Raw genomic sequence first — 16,485 nt, 5'->3', positions numbered from 1 at the left:
AAATCAGCAGAGATCAAACTGGAAATAGGTACAAAGATTTAACAGTGAAGGTAATTAACCCTTGGGACAGATTACCATGGGAGCTCAAAAGCCTCCAAGTGAAGGAGGCTTCACTAAGACTGGCTATCTTTCCAAGCAATCTGCTCTAGCTCAGCCAGAGGCTGTTAAACTAGATGCTTGAGTTAAGGGGGCAGTTCTCTGGTCAGACTAAATGATCAGAATGGTCCATTCTGAATTTGAAATCTGTGAAAACAAACCCTTGTGAATTGATATGCTGTGCTGCTTTGCGTCGGATGAGACCCAATTTAACCATCTACTTAAAATTATAGGAACACAGCAGCCACCTTCAGCTTCTCTGCAGACACAAGCAACTTAATAAAGGAGGAGTTTGTTGCTAACCTCCAGCTGCTGTGTCCTTGTATTGATGAGAATCTGTTTTGCCCATGGTGCTACAAAGAAATGCATACAGGAAGCCACCGTACAGATGCCAGGACCTGCACATCCTGGTAGCCTGCAGCAGAACCCTTAAGTGGAGCTGTTTGAAAAATAGGATTTTCCTTCTGGAGGAAATTGCACCGTTTTGCAATCACTTTCCCTTCTGTGTTGAAACAAGGCATTGAACTAGTGAAAATTTTCACAAAACAAGATAACTGGGAAGAGTTTAAAAATGGCCACACTGGATCAGACCAAAGGTCCATCTAGCCCAGTATCCTGTCTTCTAACAGTGGCCAATGCGAGGCTCCCCAGAGGGAATGAACGGAACAGGTCATCATCATGATCCATCCCCTGTCGCCCATTCCCAGCTTCTGGCAAATAGAGGCTAGGGACACTATCCCTGCCCATCCTGGCTAATAGCCATCAATGGACCTATCCTGCATGAACTTTAGTTCTTTTTTGAACCCTGTTATAGTCTCACAACATCCTCTGGCAAGGAGTTCCACAGATTGACTCTGCATTGTGTGGAAAAAATACTTTTTTCTTTTGTTTTTAAACCTGTTTTAAAGTTTCAGTTTGGAAGTACACAACTGAAAAGTGGTGACGTTGTTGATTGAAACAAAACATTATATCTATTCATTATATCTATCCACATATCTATTCAGGGGACACCATCACAGGGCCTAATAACATCAGCCACACTATCAGAGGCTCGTTCACCTGCACATCCACCAATGTGATATATGCCATCATGTGCCAGCAATGCCCCTCTGCCATGTACATTGGTCAAACTGGACAGTCTCTACGTAAAAGAATAAATGGACACAAATCAGATGTCAAGAATTATAACATTCATAAACCAGTCGGAGAACACTTCAATCTCTCTGGTCACGCGATCACAGACATGAAGGTCGCTATCTTAAAACAAAAAAACTTCAAATCCAGACTCCAGCGAGAAACTGCTGAATTGGAATTCATTTGCAAATTGGATACTATTAATTTAGGCTTAAATAGAGACTTGGAGTGGCTAAGTCATTATGCAAGGTAGCCTGTTTCCTCTTGTTTTTTCCTACCCCCCTCCCCCCCCAGATGTTCTGGTTTAACTTGGATTTTAACTTGAAGAGTGGTCAGTTTGGATGAGCTATTACCAGCAGGAGAGTGAGTTTGTGTGTGTATGGGGGTGGGGGGGATGTGAGAGAACCTGGATTTGTGCAGGAAATAGCCCAACTTGATTGTCATGCACATTGTGTAAAGAGTTGTCACTTTGGATGGGCTATCACCAGCAGGAGAGTGAATTTGTGTGGGGGGGTGGAGGGTGAGAAAACCTGGATTTGTGCTGGAAATGGCCCACCTGATGATCACTTTAGATAAGCTATTACCAGCAGGACAGTGGGGTGGGAGGAGGTATTGTTTCATATTCTCTGTGTATATATAAAGCCTGCTGCAGTTTCCACGATATGCATCTGAGGAAGTGAGCTGTAGCTCACGAAAGCTTATGCTCTAATAAATTGGTTAGTCTCTAAGGTGCCACAAGTACTCCTTTTATTTCAACATAGACTCGTAAAAATGTAGGGCTGGAAGGGCCCTCAAGATGCTACCTAGCTCATCCCTCCCTCTTCCCCCCTCCCCGTCCGTGCCTCCTCCCCTCCCCCCCCAATCCCATGCTGAGGCAGGGTTACACAGAACCAGGCCCTCCTTGCCAGATTCAAAATTAAATGCTTTGTTTTGATTCTCCTGGTTGTCAGACACATCACATAAGTGAGAGGAGGTGGCTGAATGGTTAAGGGCTGGGCCTGCTAATAGGTTGTGCTCTGTCTGTGACTTCTAATCCCACCTCAGCAAAGTCTTTCTTGTTTCAATGAAATTATATGGCCTAGAATCCAATGGTCTCTTCTGGACTAAATCTCGTCCACATCTACATTTTCCTACAACAATTGATTTTTAACAAAATTATATCTTCTGCGTAGAGAAGGGGGAACTTTCTGGTGGAAAAATTTTGATCAGCTCTGCTCTTGGGAATAATAGGCTTGACCTGGCAGCCATCCATAGAGACCATAGAACTCCAGGAGACATCACTAATGAGTTCTGTAGGCAATATGGCTACAAGCTAAGGGTCGAAAGGATGTCAGCCGGTGACTGCTGCAGAGCCAACAGGAAGAGCTTGCAACGTGGCACAGGGACTGGAATGGATACTCGGTTATTGTTTTATGTTTAATTACCGTCTGATGGGGTGGGCCAAAATGTTGAGATGGGAGGGGGATGTTACATTTGCACTCAGACTCCCACCCCCTGACCAATGAGTAAGAGTCTCAGTGGGTGTCATTGACAATCAAAGGCATAGGAAAAGGTGTAACGAATAGCGGACCACCTACTTTAACCCCCTTGCCCCTTCTTACTTACAGGAGGGTGTTCCTTTCTGGGTTCCACTACTCACTTCCGACTCTTTGGCGTCAGAGTTACCATCTTAACCTCCCTGAGACTGTGGTAGCCCCAAGAGGCCGAACTCGGAGTTCACCTGTATGCCGTAGATGTACGTTCTATGGGTGTGAGTCTAAGGACCAGATTCTGACCCCAATATGCCTATTCTCTGCTTCCCAGCTCCCAGAAGGGGCCATGGGAAGCTGAGCATAAGCTAGAGCAGCCCCCAAGCTGCCCTGATTTACAGCAGGAATTGACAGGCCTTCAGCATGGCCCCAGAATACAGGGAATGGAAAGGTGGCTTAAGCTGCCACTCTGTACCTGCCTTAGCTCAGGAATGGAGGAGCTGAGAATCAGACATGCAGGGGCTGGTTCTCAGTTCTACAGGGGGCTGCTTTACACAGCTCTGACAGTGAGAAGGAGCCTTAAAGCGAGTATGAGTGTAACTCACACCCCTTTGCATGCCCAGAGCAGTGCAAAGCAGCCTGAATGTAAATAAATGAAGCAAACCTAAACTGTCCCCGTTGACGGATGTGCCTGTCCCTTTAAAATGGCTGCCCTTTACCCTGCCGAGCCAACACAATTACTTTCTATTTTAAAAAAAAGATACAAATCAACATCTGTCATGAGCACGTAACCTTTTTATTTGTCACTTGAAATACGATCACTGTCCCCAGTGTATTTTTATGCACTAACCCAGCACCATCCCTGCTGGCTCCAGCCCTCGGGACTGTCAGTCTAGTGAAATTTCCTTCTCCTGCCCTGGTGGGAGGAGAAACTCTGAACCCTCCAGCGCTGTCCGGACAGCGTTAACCTTTGCTTTGGATTTAAATGGTTTCATCTTGTCGGTTCAAAGCTGCGCAGCTGTTTTCTTCTGGCCTCCTCGGCCTCAGCCCTTTAGAGCCGCAAAGCGTTGTTGGCGCATTGCGTTAACTCTGTCTCATTGCAGCTGTGCATACGCAATCACACAGCGCCCGAACACACACCCACCAGCTTTGTCACCGGCCTCTGAAAGCTCTCCCTTCATTTCTGAGGACAGAAGCCCTACCACAGGCTGACAGGGGATTTCCAAAGAGACAAGACTCCATCCTTTCTCTGTGATGGGTGAAATTCACCCAGAGAAGGACCCAAGTGGTACCTAGATCTATGTTAGCTGGCTGCAGAAAACTGAACGTCACCCTTACTTCCTTTAAGCTCCTATCTGAACTAGAGGTGGTGCCCACGTCAGCACACACATGGGCTCGCGTGGCACTTTGAGAAACCGCAAACCTAGATCCAAACATTGCCACTGAGCCCCTGGCTCTACAGTAGCCTGAACCAAAACCCCAGATCCAAACACCACAGCGGGGGAAAGTCTGGCTCATCTTGGGGCTGTCTCTCACCAAAACCCAAGCAAACTGTGCCTCCAACCCAGGGCTAAAATGACTCGACTCATCTAAGTCAATGCAGCTTCACCCTATCCCTCACTTCAGCATAATGCGATACTGCTTAAATGTTCCCTTCTTCAGCACCAGCTTTCAGAGAATGTCAACGGTAGTACAGCTTTGGGTGTTTGCTCTGCTTTTCCATACCCAAGGACTAACCATACGCTTTCAGTTTGAATAGATTTTTATTTCAGATTAAGGAAAAACAAACAAAAGTCATCTCTACAGGAGAGGCTATCATGGGGGCAGGGCTAGAGGGGAGTGTATGAGGATGGGCAGTCATGAGACTAACCCATTCATGGTTGTGGACTCATGAGTAATGCAGTCAAACTCTTGAAACTCAAACTCTTGAAGTCAATGGGACGAGGCTAACCTACACCCTACGCACACACTTGTATGCTCTGTGACGCTTCACCTACAAAACATATAGGACTGATTTAGTATTTGAAAGTTCATTATATGGTGACAGTCTTGTCAATCCCAACCACCCAAAAATCATATGATTGGCTTAAAACTCTTGAAATTTTATACAAACAATACATTTTGGGTGCTTTTGATTTGCCTTGCTTTTGGGTGCATTTTGGTCAATTTTTCAGCCTTCACTGTATCCTGGAGGGGTAGAAACTTTCCTTTTTTTTCCCCATGAAAATAGAGATTCTCATCTAATCCCAGGAATCTAGGAGCTGGGGCTTTAAGAAGTACACTGCCTATCCCAAGAGTCTAAATCTTTACATTCCAAAAGTCAGGTACATCATATCAAAAGAAGGAATGGGAGGGTTGCATTCTGCTCTCAGCTACACCCATAGGTGCCTGATCCTCCATTATAGAAGTGAATGGGAGGTGTGCTATTGACTTCTCTGGGAACAGAGGCAGACCCTAAGGGCTTGATCCTGACTGGCTGAGCATTCTGTTCCCAATGCAACACATGCTTAACTCTAAGCCAATGAGTGTTTCCAATGAAGTCAACGGGCCAGATTCTCCACTCCCCTGCACTCGTACAGCCTTGCCCACTAGTACCAAGCAGGCACGTGATTAGACCGCTAGGATTGAGTAACATTTTGCATCCCCTTTGCACGGGTGTGAACTGCACAAGGTGCAGACAATGGTGCTGACAATGGTGACTCACGTGCTTTAAGCTGAATATGTGCTGAAGACCTTTCCTCGATCATGGTGAGAATACGCTGGGTCTTGCAGGACTGACCCCCCCCGATCTGCACAATCACTCCACTGAAGCCATCAGGAGCTGCCTACCAGGAACTGAGAATTTGGCCCGGATGACTTTGGGTAGGGCCCTGAAAGCAAGGAGATTCAAGTTTAAGACCCACATCCTGACCTTCCCGAGTGCCCTTGTGTCTGGAAATTGGTACACATCTGCTACCGGCCATTCTGTTTCCAGCACTCATGGCAATTTGCAGGCGCAGCTGGGTACATTAAGGACTCAATTTCTGCCTGAGCTCGGAATTGCCTCCCCTTTGTGTGTATAAATTAGACCCTCAGTGCTACCTTTGGTGTGCTTTTTTTTCCCCCTCTCTCCCCACTTTTATCTTGATTTGTTCTCATGGCCCCGAGCTCCCGATGACAAACCAAGCTGTGGAGGCAACAAATTTCCAAGCCTCCAATTTGTTGTTTTTCCCCTGACTGCCCCTATTTTTCTCTCTTCCCTACCTCCATCCATATAACTCTTTTAATTACGCAGGTAGTGGCAGCCGGAGGAAGAAATTGACCAGGAGCACGGAAGTAGGACTCAGTTACAAACATTGGCCTTTTCTTCCCATAAATCACTCCTGCGTGTTAGTGTTTTCCCAAGGAACCAGCATCAGGATGCTGGTGACTAGAATTGCAATCGTGCTGCTGTTATTGGAGAGATTGGGGTTTAGCTCTGCCGGTGTCACTGAAGCGGCAGCATCCTGGACCCAAAACCAGGTCCTAGATGACTCTCCTCTTTTGGTGTCAAAGGAGGCTGGGAGTGTTGCTGGCGCAGCCCTAGACCAATCAGAGCCATGGTGGTGAGGGGTGAACCCACAACCGTTCAGAGAGCAGCACGGGTCAGGAGAACAAGCGCTGAGACAGTGGAGAGCTGTCAAAGCAGTTCCCATGGACTTCCAGCGGAGTGGCCGATGCTCAACACTCCCTGAAAAGCAGACCCAGAGTGATTCAAGTCAGGTGCCCGAAAACAGACACAGCTAAAATCAGTGGCCACTTTCGAAAATGTTGGGCTAAGTGATGTGACCATGGTCACAAGGCGACATGAGAAAAGGGAAGGGAACCCAGGAGTCGTGACTACCACTCACCTAGTCTTACCACTAGACCTCACCATCTTGTGTTCATACACATAGGTTAGGGGCCTTTCTGCTGAACCAGTCCTGTACTTCAACCCTTTCCTCTGGGATTTGGGGGAAATAAGTGGCAAGCTTTAACTTACAAAGCTCGGTTAGTGCTGAGCTAGGGGCATCTCTTTGGAGAATGGGTGGTTGGGTTGTGCTAGGGTAGGCGTTGGTCATAGAGTTTATGGCCAGCGGGGTTCATTACAATAATCTAACCTGACTCCCTGCATGAGACAGGCCAAAGCACCTCACCTACATAGCTTCTGTTTGAGCTAAAGCATCTTTGGGAAAAACATCTGAGTCTTGATCGAATTTATAGGAGAGGCTCCATTCTCAATCAGGTTGTGTAAGTTCTTCACTTCTCAGGGTCCCCCTGCAGGTTTAACAGGTTGTCACTTTGGATGGGCTATCACCAGCAGGAGAGTGAATTTGTGTGGGGGGGTGGAGGGTGAGAAAACCTGGATTTGTGCTGGAAATGGCCCACCTGATGATCACTTTAGATAAGCTATTACCAGCAGGACAGTGGGGTGGGAGGAGGTATTGTTTCATATTCTCTGTGTATATATAAAGTCTGCTGCAGTTTCCACGGTATGCATCCAATGAAGTGAGCTGTAGCTCACGAAAGCTCATGCTCAAATAAATTGGTTAGTCTCTAAGGTGCCACAAGTACTCCTTTTCTTCTTGCTGCTAACAAGGAGGATATCAAGCATGTAAAACGAGTGATTTTTTTCAAAACACAGGGGGAAGCCTGATTCTCTGCCACCTTTCACCTGTGCAGTCACTCACCCCGGTGCCAAGTGGTTGTAAAATGGTACTGCTTTGATTTGGTAGAGTAACATCACGCCTCTTGGGGGGGTCAGCAGCAGCAGGGGTTGAATCTGGGACCTGCAGATCTGAACTTCAATTGCTCAGCTAAAACACCCAGCTCAGTTAGCCAAGGCTGCAGCAGGCTCCACAACCACTATCTATTGCCCAGACACCACTGGTGGGGGACCCTGAATGATTGTGGGGTACAGGAGCATTTCACACCCACATTGCACTAGTGTGAACGACAGCACAAGGTGCCGGGCAACTGAGAATCAGGGCCCCTTTCTCTCAGCACCATATAAGGGCATGAGCGTCATGTTGCTCTCCACAGCAAGCATTTCCTGGCTTTAAAACAGACATGGCTTGAATGATCCGGAGGGATCAAGGTAGTGGGGACCGACTGGAGATGGACTGAGGTCCGAGAGCCTCTCTATCAAGCTCCCAAAGACCGTCATTCTCTGAGTCCTTTTTTTTTAAAAAAAAAAAAACCTTTAGCAGCGATCAGATAGTGTTAAACTGCATGTATCAAATCACCCTCTGGAGAGTTGGGAGCAATCAGATCTCATGGACAATTTAAAAGGCCAGGCGGCGCGTCCATCAGCTTCAGAAATTAATGGGGACAACCAGGAAAATGTTGCAAGGGCTGGAGATGTGCCACGGCTTTGCAGTCACTTACACCAGTGCAAAGTGGATGTAAAATGGCTTTGATTTGGTAGCGTAACACCGCACCTCTGGGCAGGGTCATCATCAGCAGTCTAGGAGGAATCACACCCGTCCTATGGAAAGGGCCAGACTGTGGCAGATCCTTCAGGATCTTGTGTCATTAAAAATCCCCTTGATAATGGGTGTTGCTCACCCTGGTGGTCAAGGCTGCTACCAGAGTTCCATTGTCTACCGTATTCTCTCCCTCTCTCACATCCGCACCCCAACTTGCACAGGACATGTAGGCTCAGCTTGAAAATGATGTGAATGCTGTACAGGTAAGGTTAATTTTTTTTCATCCCAGTCAAACACTGATGTGTGTCGGTAACTTTGACCCAGATCCCTGAAGGTATTTAGGCTCCTAACTAGCTTTGAAATCAATGGAAGTTAGGAGCCTAAATACCTTTTGAGGATCTGGGACTTTATGCCCATGAGCACGGTTGTGGGGTTCAAGTGGAGATGGGGCTTTGGCCCATCTCAGATCTCCTTGTCATGCGTCCCGTGCACACAGAGAGCTGCCATCTGATAGCAGCTAGACAGCTGTGGTGTGTTGTACTCTCTGTTCCTAAACAGCTAAGAATTGTACACATCCTTTTAATTTTCTTACCTTATTCCCCATCCTCCTCCCTGGCTTGCTTTTTTGTCTTATCTTTTAGACTATAAGCACTTTAGGGTTGGAACTGTCTCCCGCTACATGTATGTACAGCGCCTAGCACAATGGAGCCCTGATCTCAGTTGACGCTCCTAGCCGCTACCACCCTCCAGATGTTACATGAGCATAAAATCTAATAAGGAATGAGGGAAGCGAGAGAGGAGGGTGACTAGCAAATCCAGGACAGTAGCCAAACAGTTCGCAGAGAATGTGTTTCTTTGCGTTTTCCCATGAAGTCACCACAGCTCTTTGAGCCTCTGCAATCTTTGGAGGGATTTTGGTTTTGTTTTTAAATAAGGAAGCGAGCTCTGTCGAGCAAAGAATTGTCCTTGCTCATTGGATGCCAAGCAGTTAAGTCAAGAATACACAAGTCTATAAAAGTTCCATATTTGCCAAGGTTACAAGTCCCCCAGGCAAAGTAAATGTGACAGTGCCTTGGGAAGAGGAACCCAGGCATTCCCTGGAACTATTTACTGGCCTGCGAGACTCAGGGGGATGCTCAGAACAGATGGAGAATCACGCCCAGTGAACTGCTCCTGATGTCAACTGCCTTCCCATCTCTTCCCCCCAGGAGTCTGGGGGCCTGTGACTGTTGCTCTGCAGATACAGCCAAGCTGCCAGCAACACATCGCTCCGCTCCATGACATTCAGCATCCTTTGGTATAATCGAATCGAAGAATAACTACATACAGGGGGCGCAATTTCCATGCCTGGCCTTGGCGGTGAAACAGACATTTTGTGTGTTGATTTCCTCAACCAAACACACGTGCACGCGTGTGTGTGCGCATGGTTCACCCACAGCATGAAGATCGCAGCTTGGCAAAACAGCCTGGTAGATGAGGTGATTTGTAATCAGCTGGGATTTGTTTCTTTAGCATCATTATGTTTCCCATCCTCCCCCATCTGATAATGGGTGTTTCTGACGCCGGGTAACATAACCAGGTCCATATGGGCCAGACAGCCTCAGGAGCCTTGGGGACTCAGGCCCTGGGGCTGGACGGAGTTTGAGTATAGCAGAGAGGCAGGATCTGGGCAGCAGGTGGTGGTTCAGTTTACAACTCATTGCAGCCTGCTAGGCTCCTCTGGGAGGCAGGGCAAGGACTGAGGTGCAGGATCAAGATAAGAGTCCATCCAGGGTAAGGGGACAGGGAGGGAGAGTCTATCTAGAAAGGAGGAGCTAAGCCCAAGAGTGAGTCTGTCTGGGGTCTTGATGGAGCTGGGCTCTGTCCAGCCTCAGTGTGATTTGGAGTCCAAAGTAGGGGATGCCCTACATTCCAAGATGATGATGGTTATCAATGGAAGTGTGTCTTTTTCCTGATATTTGCCATCTGTGCAAGCTTCAGAGTCAAAGACAAGGCTAATGTATCTTAATAAGCCAGGATGGGCCATGATCACTGACCTTGGCTCAGCTCCAGTCAAGTCACGGAGACTTGTGTTAGTGTTGTGTTGTGTCTTGTGCTAGTGTCTACACTAGGCTTTTCCTGACCAAAAAAATTCTACTGTTGACACCATCAGTGCAGCTCAAGCAGCAGTAACAAGCGTGGGAGCCGTAATGTAGCCAGGACACTACTTCAGAAGCCATCACGTTGTCTAGACCTGCTGCATTAGACAACAGTGGTGAAAATGCTGGTGACCACCTCGAGTCCCAGTCCACATTAGCACTCCACCATGGAGCTGAACCAGTAGCTCAAGTATGAGAGAGTCTAGTGCAAACACAGCTGAGACTGCATCCAAGCGGCTGAGAACAGAATTTAGCCCAGATAATTTCCTTCCACTTCCATGCATCACACTCAGTAGCAAGGCAGGTGGAATATAAGGATGCTAATGCTGGGGCAGAAGATGGGTAACAGGCATTAAGAGTCAGGATGGAGGGTTCGTAATAGGTTCCAACCCTAGGGCTGAAGATGCCTAGCAGATGTTCAGAGCCAGGATGATGGAGGCACAAGAGCCATTGGGCACCAGTTTGCATGGTACCGGTTAGGTACAAAGCCCTGTGGCAGATGGCGCAGAAGCGGAAAGAAGATGGTGCATCAGAGGCATGAAACGCTAAGCTGAATGGTCCATAACAGGTGCAAATGCTGGAGCAAATGGTGTATAAAGGGCACTAAAGTGGTCTATGCATAGCAGGCATCAAGTGCCTGGGTTGAGCAAGCACTAGTATGCAGAGGGGCAGGCATTTGTGCTGCGGGGAGCAGTGCCGAATGGGCGCAGGCATGTAGCGCAGAAGGGGAACCAGCACAAATAGCATCGGGGGCTAAGATCTGGGTGGAACGTGCATGGCTGGTGCTAAGCACTGGGATCAATGATGCAGAGCAGCACCGCTGACAAGGCAGAGGGTACGTAACTGTGCTATACTATACTATACACAAGTATATAACGGGTGCTCGTGCCGGAGGTGAGAGGGAAGGGGTGCACGATGGGCGACGGCACAGATGCGGGCAGTGTGTAACTGGCATTTACCCGGAGGCCGATCTGTGTGATGGAGTCGCAGGCAGGCAGTGGTGACTGAATGCGTGCTACCACCGCATGATAGGTGCTGACCGCTGATTGCAAATGGCACTTTTCGGGGGGGACAGCTGCACATGAATTCCCCCATCTTGGTGGCCAGCTCAGTAGAATTTCAGGCAAGAAGTTGCCCAGAAAGCAACCTCCCTGCTAACTCACCCAGTAATCGGAACCAGGGGAGACCATGGCACTGGTCCTCATTGAGGTCGTAGGGCATGGTGTGGCTCAGGTGACAGCTGTGTGCACATAAGGGAGAAATAGAGCTAAACAAAATGCCGCCATGCCCTTTAAGGCTGTTTCCAAAACTCCCAGTGTTCATTATTCCCAGTAAAATTTAGTGCATGGCATTTCCCTACTTGATAAGGGAGCAACTTGACCTTCAATCTATTGCAGACAAAAAACATCTCATAAAGATGTCCTGAATTGACACAGGTAAACAAGCAATAGGCAGGTCCTCCAGGGATGGTTTCAAAATCTAATAGGCCTGGCCACACAACACATCTGTGATTCTCTTTGAGCTAGGGCAACAGAGGATAGCCAAAGAGGCGCAAGCAGCAGGAGGGTTTACCTGTCCTGAATCCATGCCAAGGACCTTGCATGAGTATGTACTCCATACCCATCCGACCCCTCTGCTGCCATGGCAACACCATTTTTTAGTGAGCTAGCTTAGTATTTCTGCTCAAACTGGGAATCGCTCTCCCAGCTCCAAGTGCAGACATGCCCGACATCACCCAGCAAGTCAGCGGAGAAATTGGCGCTTGAATGTAGCTCTCCCGAGCCACAGGCCAGGCCCTAAATCGTTATTCTAATTATAATTTGTTAGTTGTACTGCAGTAATGTCTAGGAGCCCCAGTCGTGGACCAGGATTGTGGCGCTTGGCCCTGCACACACTAGTACTGGGTGGGAAAGGGTTTTCCAGTCCCACAAAAATTGCAAAAGTTTAAAAAAGGAAATCCCATCCTAAATCAGGATGAAGAGCAGAAATCTTTCAAGATTTCTGAGAACTGGAGGAGAACCATCCATTTGGGTCAGTTGAGATGGTTTGTTTCGATAATTTCAAAACATTTTGATTTTTACCATTTCTTAATTTGTTTAAATTCTATTTAGCACACATTTCAAGAGAAAAGTTGGTTTGAACTATGGAAACCTGGAATCTTACTTTTAGAAAAGTCAAAACAAAACATGTTGGCAATTTTGAAACTTTGGTGGGGCTTTTCAAAGTCGAGAAACACTATCAAAGCTGGCCCTTTCTGGACAAAAGTTTCAGTTCCAACGAACTGGCATTTTACGGTGAAGAAACACTTCACTGAAAATTCCCACCCAGCTTTAATACTAACACAGAGCACCTAGTGAGCCTTCATCCCCTCTTAAGCATAGTCAGCATTTACCCATTTTACTGATGGGGCAAGCTGAGGCATAGTGACATAAGATCACACAGGAAACCAGTGGCAGAGCTGGGAACAGACCCCAGAAGTCTTGACTCTGGGCTTGATTCTCCATTGCCCAATACTGTGTAATCATTGATCTCAGTGCAACATGGATGCAAAATGTTACCAAGGGGCAGGACAATGGAGAATCTGGCCCTACATATCCCTGCCCTGGTCCTGCCAAACCCCAGAGACTGAGTCAGGTATTCAGTGTAGGGGAGGAGCGTGTCTCAGATTACGGTACAAAATAAGATGAAGGAAGGGGAGGATGGGGAATCTCTCTGCCCTGTTTCAGAACCACTTTACCCAGAATTGGTCACTGGTGCGAGAGAAGCTGGCTAAGGAGGTTGCTTTGCGTTGCTGAGCAATGGAAATTGGACGTTCAAATTCCACGTGTGTTTGTGGGACAGAGTTTCTCTGCAGTGTGATCCTCCCAGATTGTTAGAAGAAAACAATTACTATGCAAATCTTAATGAATCATGGACACATCCCGTGACTGGGAGCATAAATATCAAAGCACAGGCTCCAGCGGGAGAAAAAAAAAACTAAGTTTAATTAATTCCATCAAGAATGGTTATCATCCTCAGACGGCAGGACAGAGGGTGAGGACACAGCTGGGTGTGGGAGCCAGGTACAGAACCGATCGCAACCCCAGCATGGCATTTTGCAGGCTGTGCTGTGGTGCAGGTGTACAGCTGCCAGCCCCCCACGCCAGGGTGACAGCTATTCACACCTCGGATCTTGGCTCCCATCTTGGAATTAAAAGGTTATTTGAGACTTTGCCAATTGCTTTTGATCTGGTGATGAAAGACAATGATAAATCTTAAGAGACTAAAATTAACAGAGAGGAAATTGATTTTGTAACGCGTGGCCCTGTTTTATTAGACTCCTGCCGTCTGGGTGAGACGGGGAAGCCAGCGCAGCAGCGAGTGCCAGCTGAGAAAGAGAGGACCAGGTGGATAATGACACCAGAGCCGCACTGCGGTCCTGATTCAGGAAAAGTTTAGCCGACAATGTCACATTAGACACGTGCTCTGAGCCCCCCACTGCCCACATATTTATATGGACAGGGATAGAGGAACCTTGCCTCTCTGGGCCTATCCCCCCGCCCACCCACTGCATCGTGCACACCCTCCGCCGCACTCACCAGAGGCTTTAGCCTCCGTGGCCTCACACCCTGTCAAGTTGCACCCTGTGGGTGCAAAAATACTGACAAATCTGAACGCTCCAGTTGTACAGAGGGAAGGGTTTGCATGGGGTGTGAGCAGCAGGGAAGGACGCAAAGCAGTGGAGACTCAGAGCCTGTGACGTACGACTCCTCCCCACCACCCCCTTCGGCAATGAACAGGCTATGTTTTAACAACTGACTCGAGATTTCGGGTGCTTCACTGGAGACACCTTTATTAAAGAGGCCTCGTTTGCAAACAGCACGGAGCCCCTCAGAAAATCAGCCCCCCTGTAAGGTATTGCAAGATGGGCACCCAAGGTCACACTTCTCTTGAGAAGTCCTGGCCTGAGGACCTCTGTCTGAATGGCAGAGGCAGCCCCACAAACCCATGTAGCTCCAGTCCAACCTCCCCCACAGTTTGGACCAAGCTCATCTCCAGTGATGACTGTCCAACACCCACCCCGGGGAAGAGGAGGAGGATTTTGCCTATCCCAGGATAGGCTGTGGCTTACCTCTGATTTCACCCCGCTTGAAGGTGCTCTGTGGAAACCGATCCTGCTGTGACCAAAGGGCAGCCCCCGACTGGCCTTTCCCATCCCTGACCACTCAACAAGGAGTGAAATATTCCACTGCCACCTAGAGACAGGCAGGAGCCAAATCTCTGCCTCTTACTGTAAGGACATCCCCGTGGCTGGGACATCAGCAGGGCTTGGACCAGGGCCTTTGAAAGCAGAAGCAGCTCCTGCTGGCGCTGAAGGACCAGCTCTAGCAGTTCATTGTCTGAAGCAAACTCATCAACCTCTATGTGACCCAACCGCTTCAGGAGGATAAAGAGCATCACTGGTTCTCCTATGGGTGACAGGGCGCCCCCTGAAAGTTAATTACACAGGTGTGTTTGTGAGTGGGCCCTCCCTGTCTCTGATGAAAAGGGCCCGATCCTGCTTCTTGAAGAACACCTTCTGTCTTCAATGGAGCAAGATTGGGCCCAAGTCTGTGTTCTGTTCTATTCTATACAGCTTCTCAGACCCCCCTCATTACCATCAGATATAAGCACCTTCCAGTATGTGTGGTTCCGGCGTGTGAATTCTTGACTCATTGGGGCCAGGATTCTGGTGCAAATCCAGAGGAGCCTCCTTCACTTCAGATGAGTTACTTCAGATTGATCCCACTGTCCCTGGGAGCAGAATCCAGCCCTGTGCCGGTGAATCTGAGTGTTTGGTGACATTCTCCCAGCTCCAAGTCACATTATGCACTTCAGTAAATGCCCTTTTGGTCTTGCCCTGATCATTAGCCGTGAGTATTCTATGCCAGAGCTTTGTGCTAATGAAAGGCACTGAACGTGGGGATCTCAATTAACTAGAGCAAATGCTCTAGTCTAGAACCTAGGAAAACACTTTGCTCAAATTATATTGTATTAATAATCTGTACATCTATTTACATGGAGTGGAGCGAGCATGTACCGTGTATCTCAGTTTTTTTCCTCTCTCATGTCGTTAGCTTGATACGTAAATCTCTTTTCCCGTCCAGTGCACAGAGTCGTTCCTAATTCCTGGGCTCCTCAGCTGTCTCGCAAAACAAAACTGAACCCCAATGCTGCAAGGCCTCTCCACGAATTATACTGAGTCATCCTAACCAACAGAAAGGGGGGACCTGTCACAGTGGCTACGATTCTGCAAGCTGTCACTGTAGCAACCAGGCATCTCTGCACCCTCAGATGCTATGGTAGCGCCTTTCTGGACATCTCCTGCCCATTACTCTTGGAGAAAGGTTGTGCCGACCCATCCCCAGGTCTGTGCTCCCAGCACGTAGCAGACAGGAGATTCCATTGCCGCTCCCCAAACACATTTGTTGAACTGACGCTAGACCATGTTGTCAACCCACAAGGCCAGGCTGCCCCATTTGTCTCAGCAGGGTGTTAACTCTGAAGTCTAATGAGCACTGCTGGGTGGGTGGCTAAACCAGGGCTTGCAGTCTCCAGGTCGAGCACTTTTTGCCAGCACTGAACTGACTCCAAAGAAATTGCAAACCGAAATGAGTCAGATGCTTAGCTGGTATAAATCTCTATAGCCCCATTGACCTGCATTGACATAAGCTGAGGATCTGGCCCAATAGCTAAACCCTAATCCCCCCAAGGGCAGGGAGGCTCCAGTGTTTTCCCTGATCGGCAATAAGCACAGTAAAGAAGGCAGCATTTGCAGCGCTGCAGGGATCAGCAGAACCCACCTGTTGTCAGAGAGACAGACACCTGCAGGGCCTGAGCTCAGGTTTTGATTAATGACTGGAGATCTCTCTTACTCTGGTTTCACACTTCCGTGGTTCTGCTGACTTTACAGATCTACTCCTGGTTTACAGCGGTGAAACATAGAGCAGGATTGGGTGCTAGCGAGCCAATTTTCCACTTCCTTGCACCTCAGGGGCCTGATTCCCAGGTGCTTTACACCACATGCAGCCATTCGCACTGGTGCCAAGCAGGTGTGAAACGCTACTGGATCAGTTCTGGACACATTTTGCCCTGATTTTGCACAAGCATTAGGGGCCTGATTTGCTTCTGCCTGGCCCCTCGGGGAGCCATTTACTCTCGTGCAATCAAATCAGAGTGGTGGTGCTCACCCACATTGCACTG

Source organism: Lepidochelys olivacea (assembly GCF_965140295.1).
Source record: "Lepidochelys olivacea isolate rLepOli2 genome assembly, chromosome: 25".
NCBI lineage: Eukaryota > Metazoa > Chordata > Testudines > Cheloniidae > Lepidochelys > Lepidochelys olivacea.
Note: the sequence above shows the minus strand (reverse complement) of the source record.